Here is a 16052-nt window from a genome sequence, read left to right on the forward strand (position 1 = left end):
AGAATGAAATAGATTTAAAGGATGCTTACCCCATGTTCTGATTCACAAAGATCAGTTTTATTCATAAATGGAAAGAGTCCACAGCTGCATTCATTACTTTTGGGGATTTAGAATCTGGCCACCAGGAGGAGGCAAAGACACCCCAGCCAAAGGATTAAATACTCCCACTTACCTCATCCCCCAGTTATTCTTTGCCTTTCGTCCCAGGAGTTTGGCAGAGAAGTGTCAGAAGTTTTCGATAGTCTCTTATGGAGGGTAGTACTCTTCGGCATGGGACTGGAGTTTTAAGTTGTCCTGTCAGCCTCTCAGCGAGAGCATGGGTAACAGAGTTCGGAGATGCAGGGAGAGTCTTTTCTGCAAAACCATCCCGACTCATATTAACAGCTCCATAAGCAATCGGCATTGACAAGTTTCGCTGCCTGCTTTATTCTCTCAAGTCCATGGTAGAGGCGACGCTACTATCTGTCGCACTTGAAGGGCCGTGTTCCTGTTCCACAGCGTAGATTCCGGTAAGATCGTTTCATTTTACTTTCATCATGGATGTATTGTAATTTCAACTGTTTATCCGAGAGGGGCTACAACCTTTCGGGGATAACTTTAACATAGGGTCTCAGTAAGGCTTCTTTTTGTATCTAGGAATCAAGGGTTAATATCTCCTCAGGGGGATTATTGAACAGGGGGGTTTATAATCCTGTTTGTGATTCTGTCTGCTACTGTGTAGTGTTGCTTTGGCTCATAGCTATTTTTTAACATAACGGCCTATGTCTAGTGACGTGGCCTTTTCTTCTTTAAGATATGACGAGTCCACGGATTCATCCTTTACTTGTGGGATATTATCCTCCTGCTAACAGGAAGTGGCAAAGAGCACCACAGCAGAGCTGTCTATATAGCTCCTCCCTTAACTCCACCCCCCAGTCATTCTTTTTGCCTACTATAAGTACTAGGAAGGGTAAAGTGAAAGAGGTGATAAAATGAAGGTAAAAAAAGAGTTCATTTATCCCCCTCACAAGAGTTCCATTCCTGGGAACTCTGATAGATTCGGTAGACATGAAAATTTTTCTGACGGAGGTCAGGAAATCAAAGATTTTAACCACCTGCCGAGCTCTTCATTCCATTCCTCGGTCGTCCGTGGCTCAGTGTATGGAGGTAATCGGACTAATGGTAGTGGCAATGGACATAGTTCCGTTTGCTCGCTTGCATCTCAGACCACTGCAACTATGCATGCTCAATCAGTGGAATGGGGATTATGCAAATTTATCTCCTCAGATAAATCTGGATCAAGAGACCAGAGACTCTCTTCTTTGGTGGTTGTCACAGGATCATCTGTCCCAGGGAATGAGTTTCTGCAGGCCAGCATGGGTCATAGTGACGACGGACGCCAGCCTATTGGGCTGGGGTGCAGTCTGGAATTCCTGAAAGCTCAGGGTGTATGGACTCAGGAGGAGGCTCTCCTCCCGATAAATATTCTAGAACTGAGAGCGATATTCAATGCGTTTCAGGCGTGGCCTCAGCTGGCTTTGGCCAGATTCATAAGATTTCAGTCGGACAATATCACAACTGTAGCATATATCAATCATCAGGGGGGAACAAAGAGTTCTCTAGCGATGATAGAGGTTTCCAAAATAATTCGATGGGCAGAAACTCACTCTTGCCATCTATCAGCAATCTATATCCCAGGAGTGGAGAACTGGGAAGCGGATTTTCTAAGTGGTCAGACTTTTCATCCGGGGGAGTGGGGACTCCATCCGGAGGTGTTTGCACAATTGATTAATCAATGGGGCACACCAGAATTGGATCTGATGGCATCTCGTCAGAATGCCAAACTTCCTTGTTACGGGTCCAGATCAAGGGATCCTCAAGCAGTACTGATAGATGCTCTAGCAGTACCTTGGTCGTTCAACCTGGCTTATGTGTTTCCACCATTTCCTCTCTTTCCTCGTCTGATTGCCAGAATCAAACAGGAGAGAGCTTCTGTGATTTTGATAGCACCAGGACTTGGTATGCAGACCTGGTGGACATGTCATCTCTACCACCATGGACTCTGCCACTGAGACAGGACCTTCTCATTCAAGGTCCGTTCCAGCATCCAAATCTAGTTTCTCTGCGGCTGACTGCCTGGAGATTGAACGCTTGATTTTATCCAAGCGGGGATTCTCTGAGTCGGTCATAGATATCTTGATTCAGGCTCGAAAGCCTGTCACTAGGAAAATTTATCATAAGATATGGCGTAAATATCTTTATTGGTGCAAATCCAAATGCTACTCATGGAGTAAGATCAGGATTCCTAGGATTTTGTCCTTTCTCCAAGAAGGATTGGAGAAGGGGCTATCAGCTAGTTCCCTAAAGGGACAGATATCTGCTTTATCAATTTTATTGCACAAGCGTCTGGCAGATGTTCCAGACGTTCTGTGTGTGTTTAAACCTGTTGCTCTGCCATGGAGTTTGAATTTAGTTCTTAAAGTTCTTCAAGGGGTTCCGTTTGAACCTATGCATTCCATAGATATTAAGCTTCTATCTTGGAAAGTTCGGTTTTTAGTTGCCATCTCTTCGGCTCAAAGAGTTTCTGAACTATCTGCATTGCAATGCGACTCGCCTTATCTTTTTTTCCATGCTGATAAGGTGGTTCTGTGTACCAAACCTGGATTCCTTCCTAAGGTTGTTACTAATAAGAATATTAATCAGGAAATTGTTGTTCCTTCTCTGTGTCCTAATCCTTCCTCTAAGAAGGAGCGTATGTTGCACAACTTGGACGTGGTTCGTGCTTTGAAGTTTTACTTGCAAGCGACCAAAGATTTCCGTCAAACATCTTCTTTGTTTGTTGTCTATTCTGGAAAACCTAGAGGTCAAAAAGCTACGGCTACCTCTTTCTTTTTGGCTGAAAAGCATCATCCGTTTGGCATACAAGACTGCTGGACAGCAGCCTCCTGACAGAATTACAGCTCACTCTACTAGAGCGGTGGCTTCCACATGGGCTTTTAAAAATGATGATTCTGTTGAACAGGTTTGTAAGGCTGCGACTTGGTCTTCGCTTCATACCTTTTCCAAATTTTACAAATTTGATACTTTTACTTCTTCGGAGGCTATTTTTGGGAGAAAAGTTCTTCAAGCAGTGGTGCCTCTGTTTAGCCATCTGTCTTGTCCCTCCTGTTCATCCGTGTCCTGTAGCTTTGGTATTGTATCCCACAAGTAAAGGATGAATCCGTGGACTCGTCGTATCTTATAGAAGAAAAGTAAATTTATGCTTACCTGATAAATTAATTTCTTCTATGATACGACGAGCCCACGGCCCGCCCTGTCAATTTAAGACAGATTATATATATATATTTTTTGGTTTGAAACTTCAGTCACCTCTGCACCTTTTTAGTTTCTCCTTTTTCTTCCTGTACCTTCGGTCGAATGACTGGGGGGTGGAGTCAATGGAGGAGCTATATAGACAGCTCTGCTGTGGTGCTCTTTGCCACTTCCTGTTAGCAGGAGGATAATATCCCACAAGTAAAGGATGAATCCGTGGACTCGTCGTATCATAGAAGAAATTAATTTATCAGGTAAGCATAAATTTACTTTTCGGTTGGGCGCACTTTTGCATGGACTGCATGGTTTACCTTGTAACCCCATTTCCATTTTCCTGACTGCGTGGCGAAGGAGAAATCCTGGTCCGCTGGTGTCTGGTTCTCTGGAGGTGGCAGTGTCCCAGTTAGGGAGGATTCCTGGAGACGGATGTCTCTGATTCAGACTCTACTTCTTGCAAAGAATATGAATTGGCCCGGGTGATATATGCCCATCAGTTATGTTCCAAATGCCGTTTTAGAGTGCTCAGTTCCTCGGGATTGGGGAATCGGTTCCCACTGAGTTATCCGTCTCTGGGGATTCTATTTCTCACTAGACAAGTTCCCTACCATCAACTCTTACTACGCATGCAGATAACCCAGACGCTACATATCCTTTCTAGGGAGTGTGGCCTGTTCCCACCGGAGGTTACAACACGGTTCCGCATGGCCATATCTTTGGCGCTGGCGCATCTTCACCTCCAGGGAGTGTGCTTACGATATTGTCTGTGTTTTGTTAACCGAGGGCTCGTCAGGCGTGGGATCGCCTGGTCCAGTTCAGCCTTCCGGGGGAGCAACTTCCCCTGAGGCCTTGGGGTCAACCTTCTGGGCATGTTTCCTTTTGTCCCGGCGGAGGTATGTTGCACCTTTCATTATAGACTGGCGCGCCTTCGTGTCCTACTAAGGCACGTTTTTGGCGTTGCTGGAGGATCCCACTCTTAATTGGTCTGGGGATTCTCTTGGAACTCTGTGCTCTTGGAACTCTGTGCTATTCTCTTAGAATATCTTGGAACTCTGTGCTCTCTTCAGTGCTCTTGGAACTCTGTGCTATTCTCTTAGAATATCTTGGAACTCTGTGCTCTCTTCAGGGCTCTTCAGACTTGGCCTCTATTGAAGAACGAGCCTTAGCTACGTTTTCAGACAGACAATATCCCAACAGTGGCATATATCAATCATCAAGGGGGGAACTCAAAGTTCCTTAGCCATGACAGAAGTATCTCAAATTCTTTCTTGGGTGGAATCCAATTCCTGTCTCATCACTGCGATTCACATTCCAGGTGTAGACAACTTGGAGACTGATTATCTCAGTTGTGAGTCCCTACATCCGGGGGAGTGGTCTCCCCACCCAGATGTGTTTATGGATTGTTCAAATATGGGGTCTTCCGGAAATAGATCTGATGGCCTCCCAGGGTTCAGGGATCCTCAGGCAGAGCGGTTGAATGCTCTAGCAGTGCCTTGGTCTTACCAGCCTGCTTACTTATTCGCAACTCTTGTCCTGCTTCCCAGAGTAATTTCCAAAATCAAGATGAAACGGTCCTCTAATTCTGATGGCCTCACAGCATTTGTTATTCGGACCTAGTTTGCATGTCCAGTTGCCCGCCGTGGCTTCTTCCACTAAGGCCAGATCTTCTGTCTCAAGGTCCCTTCTTCCATCCAGATCTAAGGTCTCTAAACTTAATGGCATGGAAATTTAATGCTTACTTTTAAGTCAGAGGTTTCTGTGACTCAGTTATTAACACCATGATTCAGGCAAGCCTGTTTCAAGAAAGATTTATCAAAGTTTGGAAAACGTATATTACTTTTAAAGGACAAATCTCTGCGTTCAACAGAATAATTGCTCATCTTCCAGACATTCATTGTTTTGTGCAGGCTTTAATTTGTATTAAACCGGTTATTAAATCAATTTCTCCTCCCTGGAGTCTAAATCTGGTGTTAAGGATTTTACTGGCTCCTCCTTTTGAGCTTATGCATTTTTCGGACATTAACCTTCTTTCTTGGAAAGTGTTGTTACTTTTGGCTATCTCTTCTGCTAGAAGGGTTTTTGAATTGTCTGCTCTCTCTTGTGAGTCTCCTTATCTGATTTTCCATCAAGATAAAGCTTTTTTGCCGACTTCTTTAAAAATTTTACCCAATGTTGTTAATTCTAACATCAATAGGTAAATTATTGTTCCCTTGTGTCCTAATCCGAAAAATTCTTCTGAAAGAACCTTGCATTCTTTGGTTGTTAGAGCATTGAAATATTTATGTTGATGCTATTAAAGATTTCAGACAGACTTCTAGTCTCTGTCCTTTTTTCTGGTTCTAGGAAAGGTCAGAAGGCCTCAGCTATTTCTTTAGCTTCTTGGTTAAAACTTTTGATTCACAAAGCTTATTTGGAGGCGGGCCAGTCTCTGCCTCAGAGAATTACAGCTCATTCTTCTAGATTGGTTGCCACATCTTGGGCTTTCAAGAATGAGGTTTCAGTTGATCAAATTTGCTAAACTAAATTTTACCATTTTGATGTGTTTGCCTCATCAGAAGCGGCTTTTGGTAGCACGGTTTTTAAGCAGTTTGTTTGATAATGGTTTCTATACTTTTTGAGGGTTTTTTTTTTTTTTTATATTTATTTTTTTATTGAGGTTGTAAATAAGGCATACAGAACATGTTAAGGAAACATACAGCACAGATTGGTTGCATACAATAAAATCAATATGGACCAAATTAAAGTAGTAACACATATGCAAATGACAAGTTCCAGTAACAACAACAAGATGGATATCATCTGCCAAATAAACTATGTACCCTCCAGGTGATATCTGAGGTCACTTTTGTACCTCAAAGCAATATGGAGCTGTCCGGCAGAGGGCATTCATGTATATAGGGAGACCACTTGTGGATCTCCAATAGTTAACCTCATTTAGTTTGTTTTTTATATATGTATAGTCACAGACATTGTATGTTATATCATCACAAATAAATATATGGAGCCCCAAGAAAAACCGGTCACTCCTGGACCTCTGAAGGATTAATTACTACTGTAGGGGGATAATAGAAAATAATAAGGGCCTCTCTTGGACCCCGGGAGGGAAAGTCATCTATATAGAGAATAATATATATGTATAGTGAATACTCAGTGATAGGCTGCAACTCAGGGGCATGTCTATTAGGTCTTAGAACACTACCTTTAGATGTCTACCTTACTGATCCCAGATATGACTATAGCGGGAGAGCAAATATTTAAATCTTAAGGCTGTAGGAATAAGGGGAGTTTAGGGCTATCTGATTATGCTATACATTGAGCCTAGACTCAAACTTCAACTTTAAGAGATATAAGAAGAACATAAAAACAAACAACCTTGATATTAATGATCAAAGCACCATATGCTATGTATGTATGCTGAGGAATATTGAAATAAAAAAAAAAAATATGCTACACACATTGAAATCGATCAGCCTATGCAACTTAGTACTATGATAGGAAAGTGGCATAAAACGCATTTATCCAAATCCCACTGTATATGCATAAGTAAAATAATAATGGTACCCAAATATAGATTAAAAAGTGGCAAGGTTATACACATCCTAAATAACTATAGTGTGTGAGAACAGAGGGTATCTGCTAAGTCACAATTAAGCATAACTGACAAACAATTCTAGAGTACTAGTAATGTCGCATTCTCTCTTTATGGAGAAAATAACAAAAACAAAACAACTTTTATGCGTATGAAAAATGTGCATGGGGAAATACAGTCAGGAAGCGAGTCTAGGTCCTTCATATGATCATACTGGGCACAGGCTTCATAGAATAAGCTGGCTGCTGCTAAGTGAATTTCTAGGTAAATAATAAACATTAGAGTCTATCTTCCCCTTAGCTTCACTAGAGGACGTGCTGGGTAGCCCGTAGTGCATGGTTAGCCCACACCTATTCTCTTGTGTACAGCCCACGTATATACAGGGAGTGCAGAATTATTAGGCAAGTTGTATTTCTTCTGTTATGTGTGATCAGTCCACGGGTCATCATTACTTCTGGGATATAACTCCTCCCCAACAGGAAATGCAAGAGGATTCACCCAGCAGAGCTGCATATAGCTCCTCCCCTCTACGTCAGTCCCAGTCATTCTCTTGCACCCAACGACTAGATAGGATGTGTGAGAGGACTATGGTGATTATACTTAGTTTTTATGACTTCAATCAAAAGTTTGTTATTTTACAATAGCACCGGAGCGTGTTATTACTTCTCTGGCAGAGTTTGAGGAAGAATCTACCAGAGTTTTTTACTATGATTTTAACCGGAGTAGTTAAGATCATATTGCTGTTCTCGGCCATCTGAGGGAGGTAAAAGCTTCAGATCAGGGGACAGCGGGCAGATGAATCTGCATTGAGGTATGTAGCAGTTTTTATTTTCTGAATGGAATTGATGAGAAAATCCTGCCATACCGTTATAATGTCATGTATGTATACACTTCAGTATTCTGGGGATGGTATTTCACCGGAACTACTCTGTTAAAAGTCACTAATCCTTTTAATAAGTATTTATCATGTTAAACGTTTTTGCTGGAATGTAGAATCGTTTACATTTCTGAGGTACTGAGTGAATAAATATTTGGGCATTATTTTCCACTTGGCAGTTGTTTGGTTTTAATTATGACAGTTTCGTTTCTCTTCACTGCTGTGTGTGAGGGGGAGGGGCCGTTTTTGGCGCTCTTTGCTACGCATCAAAAAATTCCAGTCAGTTACTCTTATATTTCCTGCATGATCCGGTTCATCTCTGACAGATCTCAGGGGTCTTCAAACTTCTTTAGAGGGAGGTAGATTCTCTCAGCAGAGCTGTGAGAATTTTATATTGACTGTGAATAAAAACGTTGCTCTGTAATTTTTATGTCAAATTTAATTATTGTTATTTTTCTAATGGGAACAAACCTTTGCTAAAAGTTGTGTTGTTTTAAAGTTTGATGCTATAACTGTTTTTCAGTTCATTATTTCAACTGTCATTTAATCATTTAATCGTTTAGTACCTCTTTGAGGCACAGTACGTTTTTGCTAAAAAAGATTATAACCAAGTTGCAAGTTTATTGCTAGTGTGTTAAACATGTCTGACTCAGAGGAAGATATCTGTGTCATTTGTTCCAATGCCAAGGTGGAGCCCAATAGAAATTTATGTACTAACTGTATTGATGCTACTTTAAATAAAAGTCAATCTGTACAATTTGAACAAATTTCACCAAACAGCGAGGGGAGAGTTATGCCGACTAACTCGCCTCACGCGGCAGTACCTGCATCTCCCGCCCGGGAGGTGCGTGATATTATGGCGCCTAGTACATCTGGGCGGCCATTACAGATAACATTACAAGATATGGCTACTGTTATGACTGAAGTTTTGTCTAAATTACCAGAACTAAGAGGCAAGCGTGATCACTCTGGGGTGAGAACAGAGTGCGCTGACAATACTAGGGCCATGTCTGATACTGCGTCACAGCTTGCAGAGCATGAGGACGGAGAGCTTCATTCTGTAGGTGACGGTTCTGATCCAAACAGATTGGATTCAGATATTTCAAATTTTAAATTTAAATTGGAGAACCTCCGTGTATTACTAGGGGAGGTCTTAGCAGCTCTCAATGATTGTAACACCGTTGCAATACCAGAGAAACTGTGTAGGTTGGATAAATACTTTGCGGTACCCGGCGAGTACTGACGTTTTTCCTATACCTAAGAGACTAACTGAAATTGTTACTAAGGAGTGGGATAGACCCGGTGTGCCGTTTTCACCCCCTCCAATATTTAGAAAGATGTTTCCAATAGACACCACCACTCGGGACTTATGGCAAACGGTCCCTAAGGTGGAGGGAGCAGTTTCTACTTTAGCTAAGCGTACCACTATCCCGGTGGAGGATAGCTGTGCTTTTTCAGATCCAATGGATAAAAAATTAGAGGGTTACCTTAAGAAAATGTTTGTTCAACAAGGTTTTATATTGCAACCCCTTGCATGTATCGCGCCGATTACGGCTGCGGCAGCATTTTGGATTGAGTCTCTGGAAGAGAACCTTAGTTCATCTACGCTAGACGACATTACGGACAGGCTTAGAGTCCTTAAACTAGCTAATTCATTCATTTCGGAGGCCGTAGTACATTTAACCAAACTTACGGCTAAGAACTCAGGATTCGCCATACAGGCACGTAGGGCGCTGTGGCTAAAATCCTGGTCAGCTGATGTTACCTCTAAGTCCAAATTACTTAATATACCTTTCAAGGGGCAGTCTTTATTTGGGCCCGGTTTGAAAGAAATTATCGCTGACATTACAGGAGGTAAGGGCCACGCCCTACCTCAAGACAAAGCCAAAGCTAAGGCTAGACAGTCTAATTTTCGTCCCTTTCGGAATTTCAAAACAGGAGCAGCATCAACCTCCACTGCACCAAAAGAGGAGGGAGCTGTTGCTCGTTACAGGCAAGGCTGGAAGCCTAACCAGTCCTGGAACAAGAGCAAGCAGGCCAGGAAACCTGCTGCTGCCCCAAAGACAGCATGAACCGAGAGCCCCCGATCCGGGACCGGATCTAGTGGGGGGCAGACTTTCTCTCTTCGCCCAGGCCTGGGCAAGAGATGTTCAGGATCCCTGGGCGCTAGAGATCATATCTCAGGGATACCTTCTAGACTTCAAATTATCTCCCCCAAGAGGGAGATTTCATCTGTCAAGGTTGTCAACAAACCAGATAAAGAAAGAAGCGTTTCTACGCTGTGTACAAGATCTGTTATTAATGGGAGTGATCCATCCGGTTCCGCGGTCGGAACAAGGACAAGGGTTCTACTCAAACCTGTTTGTGGTTCCCAAAAAAGAGGGAACTTTCAGGCCAATCTTAGATTTAAAGATTCTAAACAAATTCCTAAGAGTTCCATCGTTCAAAATGGAAACTATTCGGACAATCTTACCCATGATCCAAAAGGGTCAGTACATGACCACAGTGGATTTAAAAGATGCTTACCTTCACATACCGATTCACAAAGATCATCACCGGTATCTAAGGTTTGCCTTCTTAGACAGGCACTACCAGTTTGTAGCTCTTCCATTCGGATTGGCTACGGCTCCAAGAATCTTCACAAAGGTTCTGGGTGCCCTTCTGGCGGTACTAAGACCGCGAGGGATTTCGGTAGCTCCGTACCTAGACGACATTCTAATACAAGCTTCAAGCTTTCAAACTGCCAAGTCTCATACAGAGTTAGTTCTGGCATTTCTAAGGTCGCATGGATGGAAAGTGAACGAAAAGAAGAGTTCTCTTTTTCCTCTCACAAGAGTTCCATTCTTGGGGACTCTTATAGATTCTGTAGAAATGAAGATTTACCTGACAGAAGACAGGTTAACAAAGCTTCAAAATGCATGCCGTGTCCTTCATTCCATTCAACACCCGTCAGTAGCTCAATGCATGGAGGTGATCGGCTTAATGGTAGCGGCAATGGACATAGTACCTTTTGCACGCCTACACCTCAGACCGCTGCAATTGTGCATGCTAAGTCAGTGGAATGGGGATTACTCAGATTTGTCCCCTACTCTGAATCTGAATCAAGAGACCAGAAATTCTCTTCTATGGTGGCTTTATCGGCCACACCTGTCCAGGGGGATGCCATTCAGCAGGCCAGACTGGACAATTGTAACAACAGACGCCAGCCTACTAGGTTGGGGCGCTGTCTGGAATTCTCTGAAGGCTCAGGGACTATGGAATCAGGAGGAGAGTCTCCTTCCAATAAACATCCTGGAATTGAGAGCAGTTCTCAATGCCCTTCTGGCTTGGCCCCAATTAACAACTCGGGGGTTCATCAGGTTTCAGTCGGACAACATCACGACTGTAGCTTACTTCAACCATCAGGGAGGGACAAGAAGCTCCCTAGCAATGATGGAAGTATCAAAGATAATTCGCTGGGCAGAGTATCACTCTTGCCACCTGTCAGCAATCCACATCCCGGGAGTGGAGAACTGGGAGGCGGATTTCTTGAGTCGCCAGACTTTTCATCCGGGGGAGTGGGAACTTCATCCGGAGGTCTTTGCCCAAATACTTCGACGTTGGGGCAAACCAGAGATAGATCTCATGGCGTCTCGTCAGAACGCCAAACTTCCTCTCTACGGGTCCAGATCCAGGGATCCGGGAGCGGTTCTGATAGATGCTTTGACAGCACCTTGGAACTTCGGGATGGCTTATGTGTTTCCACCCTTCCCGCTGCTTCCTCGATTGATTGCCAAAATCAAACAGGAGAGAGCATCAGTGATTCTAATAGCGCCTGCATGGCCACGCAGGACTTGGTATGCAGATCTAGTGGACATGTCATCCTGTCCGCCTTGGTCTCTACCTCTAAGACAGGACCTTCTGATACAGGGTCCATTCAAACATCAAAATCTAACTTCTCTGAAGCTGACTGCTTGGAAATTGAACGCTTGATTTTATCAAAACGTGGTTTTTCTGAGTCGGTTATTGATACCCTGATACAGGCTAGGAAGCCTGTTACCAGAAGGATTTACCATAAAATATGGCGTAAATACCTATACTGGTGCGAATCCAAAGGTTACTCCTGGAGTAAGGTTACGATCGCTAGGATATTGTCCTTTCTACAAGAAGGTTTAGAAAAGGGTCTATCAGCTAGTTCATTAAAGGGACAGATTTCAGCTCTGTCCATCTTGTTACACAGGCGTCTGTCAGAAAATCCAGACGTCCAGGCCTTTTGTCAGGCTTTAGCTAGGATCAAGCCTGTGTTTAAAGCTGTTGCTCCGCCATGGAGTTTAAACTTAGTTCTTAACGTTTTACAGGGTGTTCCGTTTGAACCCCTTCATTCCATTGATATAAAATTGTTATCTTGGAAAGTTCTGTTTTTAATGGCTATTTCCTCGGCTCGAAGAGTCTCTGAGTTATCAGCCTTACATTGTGATTCTCCTTATCTGATTTTTCACTCAGACAAGGTAGTTCTGCGTACTAAACCTGGGTTCTTACCTAAGGTAGTCACTAACAGGAATATCAATCAAGAGATTGTTGTTCCATCCTTGTGTCCAAATCCTTCTTCAAAGAAGGAACGTCTTCTACACAATCTGGATGTAGTTCGTGCCCTCAAGTTCTACTTGCAGGCAACTAAAGATTTTCGCCAAACTTCTTCCCTGTTTGTCGTTTATTCTGGACAGAGGAGAGGTCAAAAAGCTTCTGCTACCTCTCTCTCTTTTTGGCTTCGTAGCATAATACGTTTAGCCTATGAGACTGCTGGACAGCAGCCTCCTGAAAGAATTACAGCTCACTCCACTAGAGCTGTGGCTTCCACTTGGGCCTTTAAGAATGAGGCCTCTGTTGAACAGATTTGCAAGGCTGCAACTTGGTCTTCGCTTCATACTTTTTCCAAATTTTACAAATTTGACACTTTTGCTTCTTCGGAGGCTATTTTTGGGAGAAAGGTTCTTCAGGCAGTGGTTCCTTCTGTATAATGAGCCTGCCTATCCCTCCCGTCATCCGTGTACTTTTGCTTTGGTATTGGTATCCCAGAAGTAATGATGACCCGTGGACTGATCACACATAACAGAAGAAAACATAATTTATGCTTACCTGATAAATTCCTTTCTTCTGTTGTGTGATCAGTCCACGGCCCGCCCTGTTTTAAGGCAGGTAAATATCTTTTAAATTATACTCCAGTCACCACTTCACCCTTGGTTACTCCTTTCTCGTTGATTCTTGGTCGAATGACTGGGACTGACGTAGAGGGGAGGAGCTATATGCAGCTCTGCTGGGTGAATCCTCTTGCATTTCCTGTTGGGGAGGAGTTATATCCCAGAAGTAATGATGACCCGTGGACTGATCACACAACAGAAGAAAGGAATTTATCAGGTAAGCATAAATTATGTTTTTTGAGGATTAATTTTATTATTGAACAACAACCATGTTCTCAATGAACCCAAAAAACTCATTAATATCAAAGCTGAATAGTTTTGGAAGTAGTTTTTAGTTTGTTTTTAGTTATAGCTATTTTAGGGGGATATCTGTGTGTGCAGGTGACTATTACTGTGCATAATTATTAGGCAACTTAACAAAAAACAAATATATACCCATTTCAATTATTTATTTTTACCAGTGAAACCAATATAACATCTCAACATTCACAAATATACATTTTTGACATTCAAAAACAAAACAAAAACAAATCAGTGACCAATATAGCCACCTTTCTTTGCAAGGACACTCAAAAGCCTGCCATCCATGGATTCTGTCAGTGTTTTGATCTGTTCACCATCAACATTGCGTGCAGCAGCAACCACAGCCTCCCAGACACTGTTCAGAGAGGTGTACTGTTTTCCCTCCTTGTAAATCTCACATTTGATGATGGACCACAGGTTCTCAATGGGGTTCAGATCAGGTGAACAAGGAGGCCATGTCATTAGATTTTCTTCTTTTATACCCTTTCTTGCCAGCCACGCTGTGGAGTATTTGGACGCGTGTGATGGAGCATTGTCCTGCATGAAAATCATGTTTTTCTTGAAGGATGCAGACTTCTTCCTGTACCACTGCTTAAAGAAGGTGTCTTCCAGAAACTGGCAGTAGGACTGGGAGTTGAGCTTGACTCCATCCTCAACCCAAAAAGGCCCCACAAGCTCATCTTTGATGATACCAGCCCAAACCAGTACTCCACCTCCACCTTGCTGGCGTCTGAGTCGGACTGGAGCTCTCTGCCCTTTACCAATCCAGCCACGGGCCCATCCATCTGGCCCATCAAGACTCACTCTCATTTCGTCAGTCCATAAAACCTTAGAAAAATCAGTCTTGAGATATTTCTTGGCCCAGTCTTGACGTTTCAGCTTGTGTGTCTTGTTCAGTGGTGGTCGTCTTTCAGCCTTTCTTACCTTGGCCATGTCTCTGAGTATTGCACACCTTGTGCTTTTGGGCACTCCAGTGATGTTGCAGCTCTGAAATATGGCCAAACTGGTGGCAAGTGGCATCTTGGCAGCTGCACGCTTGACTTTTCTCAGTTCATGGGCAGTTATTTTGCGCCTTGGTTTTTCCACACGCTTCTTGCGACCCTGTTGACTATTTTGAATGAAACGCTTGATTGTTCGATGATCACGCTTCAGAAGCTTTGCAATTTTAAGAGTGCTGCATCCCTCTGCAAGATATCTCACTATTTTTGACTTTTCTGAGCCTGTCAAGTCCTTCTATTTGACTTCATACATGACTAAGGACCTATAGCAGGTCTGAAACGTTGTATGTTTGTCAAAAGACCCTATATGAAGAAATAAAGGTTTTTTAACTATTGGTGGCTGGAACAAATCTTTTTTGCTACTTGAAGTATTTGCAGGATAAGGCAGATCCTGGGTTCCGTGCCCCACAAGCCACATATCTGTTGGTGCTGTTTTCCACACTTTGCTTTGAAGTCCTTCTTTTGACCCATTTTGCCAAAGGAAAGGAAGTTGCCTAATAATTATGCACACCTGATATAGGGTGTTGATGTCATTAGACCACACCCCTTCTCATTACAGAGATGCACATCACCTAATATGCTTAATTGGTAGTAGGCTTTCGATCCTATACAGCTTGGAGTAAGACAACATGCATAAAGAGGATGATGTGGTCAAAATACTCATTTGCCTAATAATTCTGCACTCCCTGTAATTTCATCAGAGGGCTAGAACTCCTGTCCTTAGCTACAGCGATAGACATAAACAAGAAATAGCGAGAGTCAGTAAGTTCCTTTTGAATAAATATACTGCCATCAGAGTTTGAAAGAAGGTGCTCTAAGTATTTATCTGAATGAGAAAATCAGATATCGAGTATAAGCTTTGTAGGGCTCCCCATAACTCAGGTTTCCTTACTTGAATGGCGCGGCTTGCATATTCGTAGTCTGGAGGTAAAGAAGAGACCTCAGTAGCGTCTGAGTTCCAGCCAGATTGCGGGTTATCATTTGCGCTCTGCGTAGCTGTTTACACTTGCAGGACTGTAGAGGAAACCGGAGCCGACACTTGCTCTCTCTGCCCCTCTTCATCCACCGCATATAAGATTGTCACTGTATTGGGGCTCCTCCGAGGTCCCGGTTCTTCCAGCTGCGACTGTTGTCTCATGAGGCGAAATAGGTCCTGTTGGAGCCCAGCAAAGGAATCCAGCACAAGCCTTTGCACCTCTCTCTCCCATCGATCAACTGCCTCCATGATCCGCTTTTACACAGTTCAGACAGGTTAATATAGATTTCAGGTCTAGAACATCCGAAGAGTTGTCAATTATGTAAATTCACTATGTTAGTATGACTTCCCCAGTTTACAGCTCTAATCAGCTGCCATTACCTGGATCTACCGGGGGGATTAGGTGGAGGCCTCAAACACTTGTGTGCCGTCGCCGCAGGCTCACCGTTCCGGTACCTTAATGCTAGTAGTAGAGCCACCCAAACTGATCAATTTGTTCCACTACTTTGGATGAATCGATAGGTAGGTAGTTTCAGCCTGGGAAAAGGCTCTAATCACTGATATGCAGCAGATTTATCAGTGGGTCCACACAGCATCAAAGTAAGTCGGCCATCTTGGTCGCAGCCCGGAAGCGTCCCCCCTTTTTGAGTTTTTTTGTTGTTGTCATAAAATACTTATTTTTTTATTTATTTATTTTTTTCAAGAAACTTTATTGAAGGTCAACATAATACAATGCACAGGTATAAATGTGAGCAAAGATACAACAATCAGTATTACAAAGTGAAATCTTTCAGTATAGCATTTGTTACATTTCTGAACACAAGTATCTTTAGTACAACCTGAG

The 16052-nt window shown here is 42.9% G+C and overlaps 1 protein-coding gene across 1 annotated transcript in view; it reads left to right on the forward strand.

Moving 5' to 3' along the window:
• LOC128647370 (tyrosine-protein phosphatase non-receptor type 9) overlaps window positions 1-16052 on the forward strand; it is a 258630-nt gene that overhangs the window by 183636 nt on the left and 58942 nt on the right. The gene's annotated exons all lie outside the window — the stretch shown is intronic.

Source organism: Bombina bombina, chromosome 2 (genome assembly GCF_027579735.1).
Source record: "Bombina bombina isolate aBomBom1 chromosome 2, aBomBom1.pri, whole genome shotgun sequence".
NCBI classification, from domain to species: domain Eukaryota; kingdom Metazoa; phylum Chordata; class Amphibia; order Anura; family Bombinatoridae; genus Bombina; species Bombina bombina.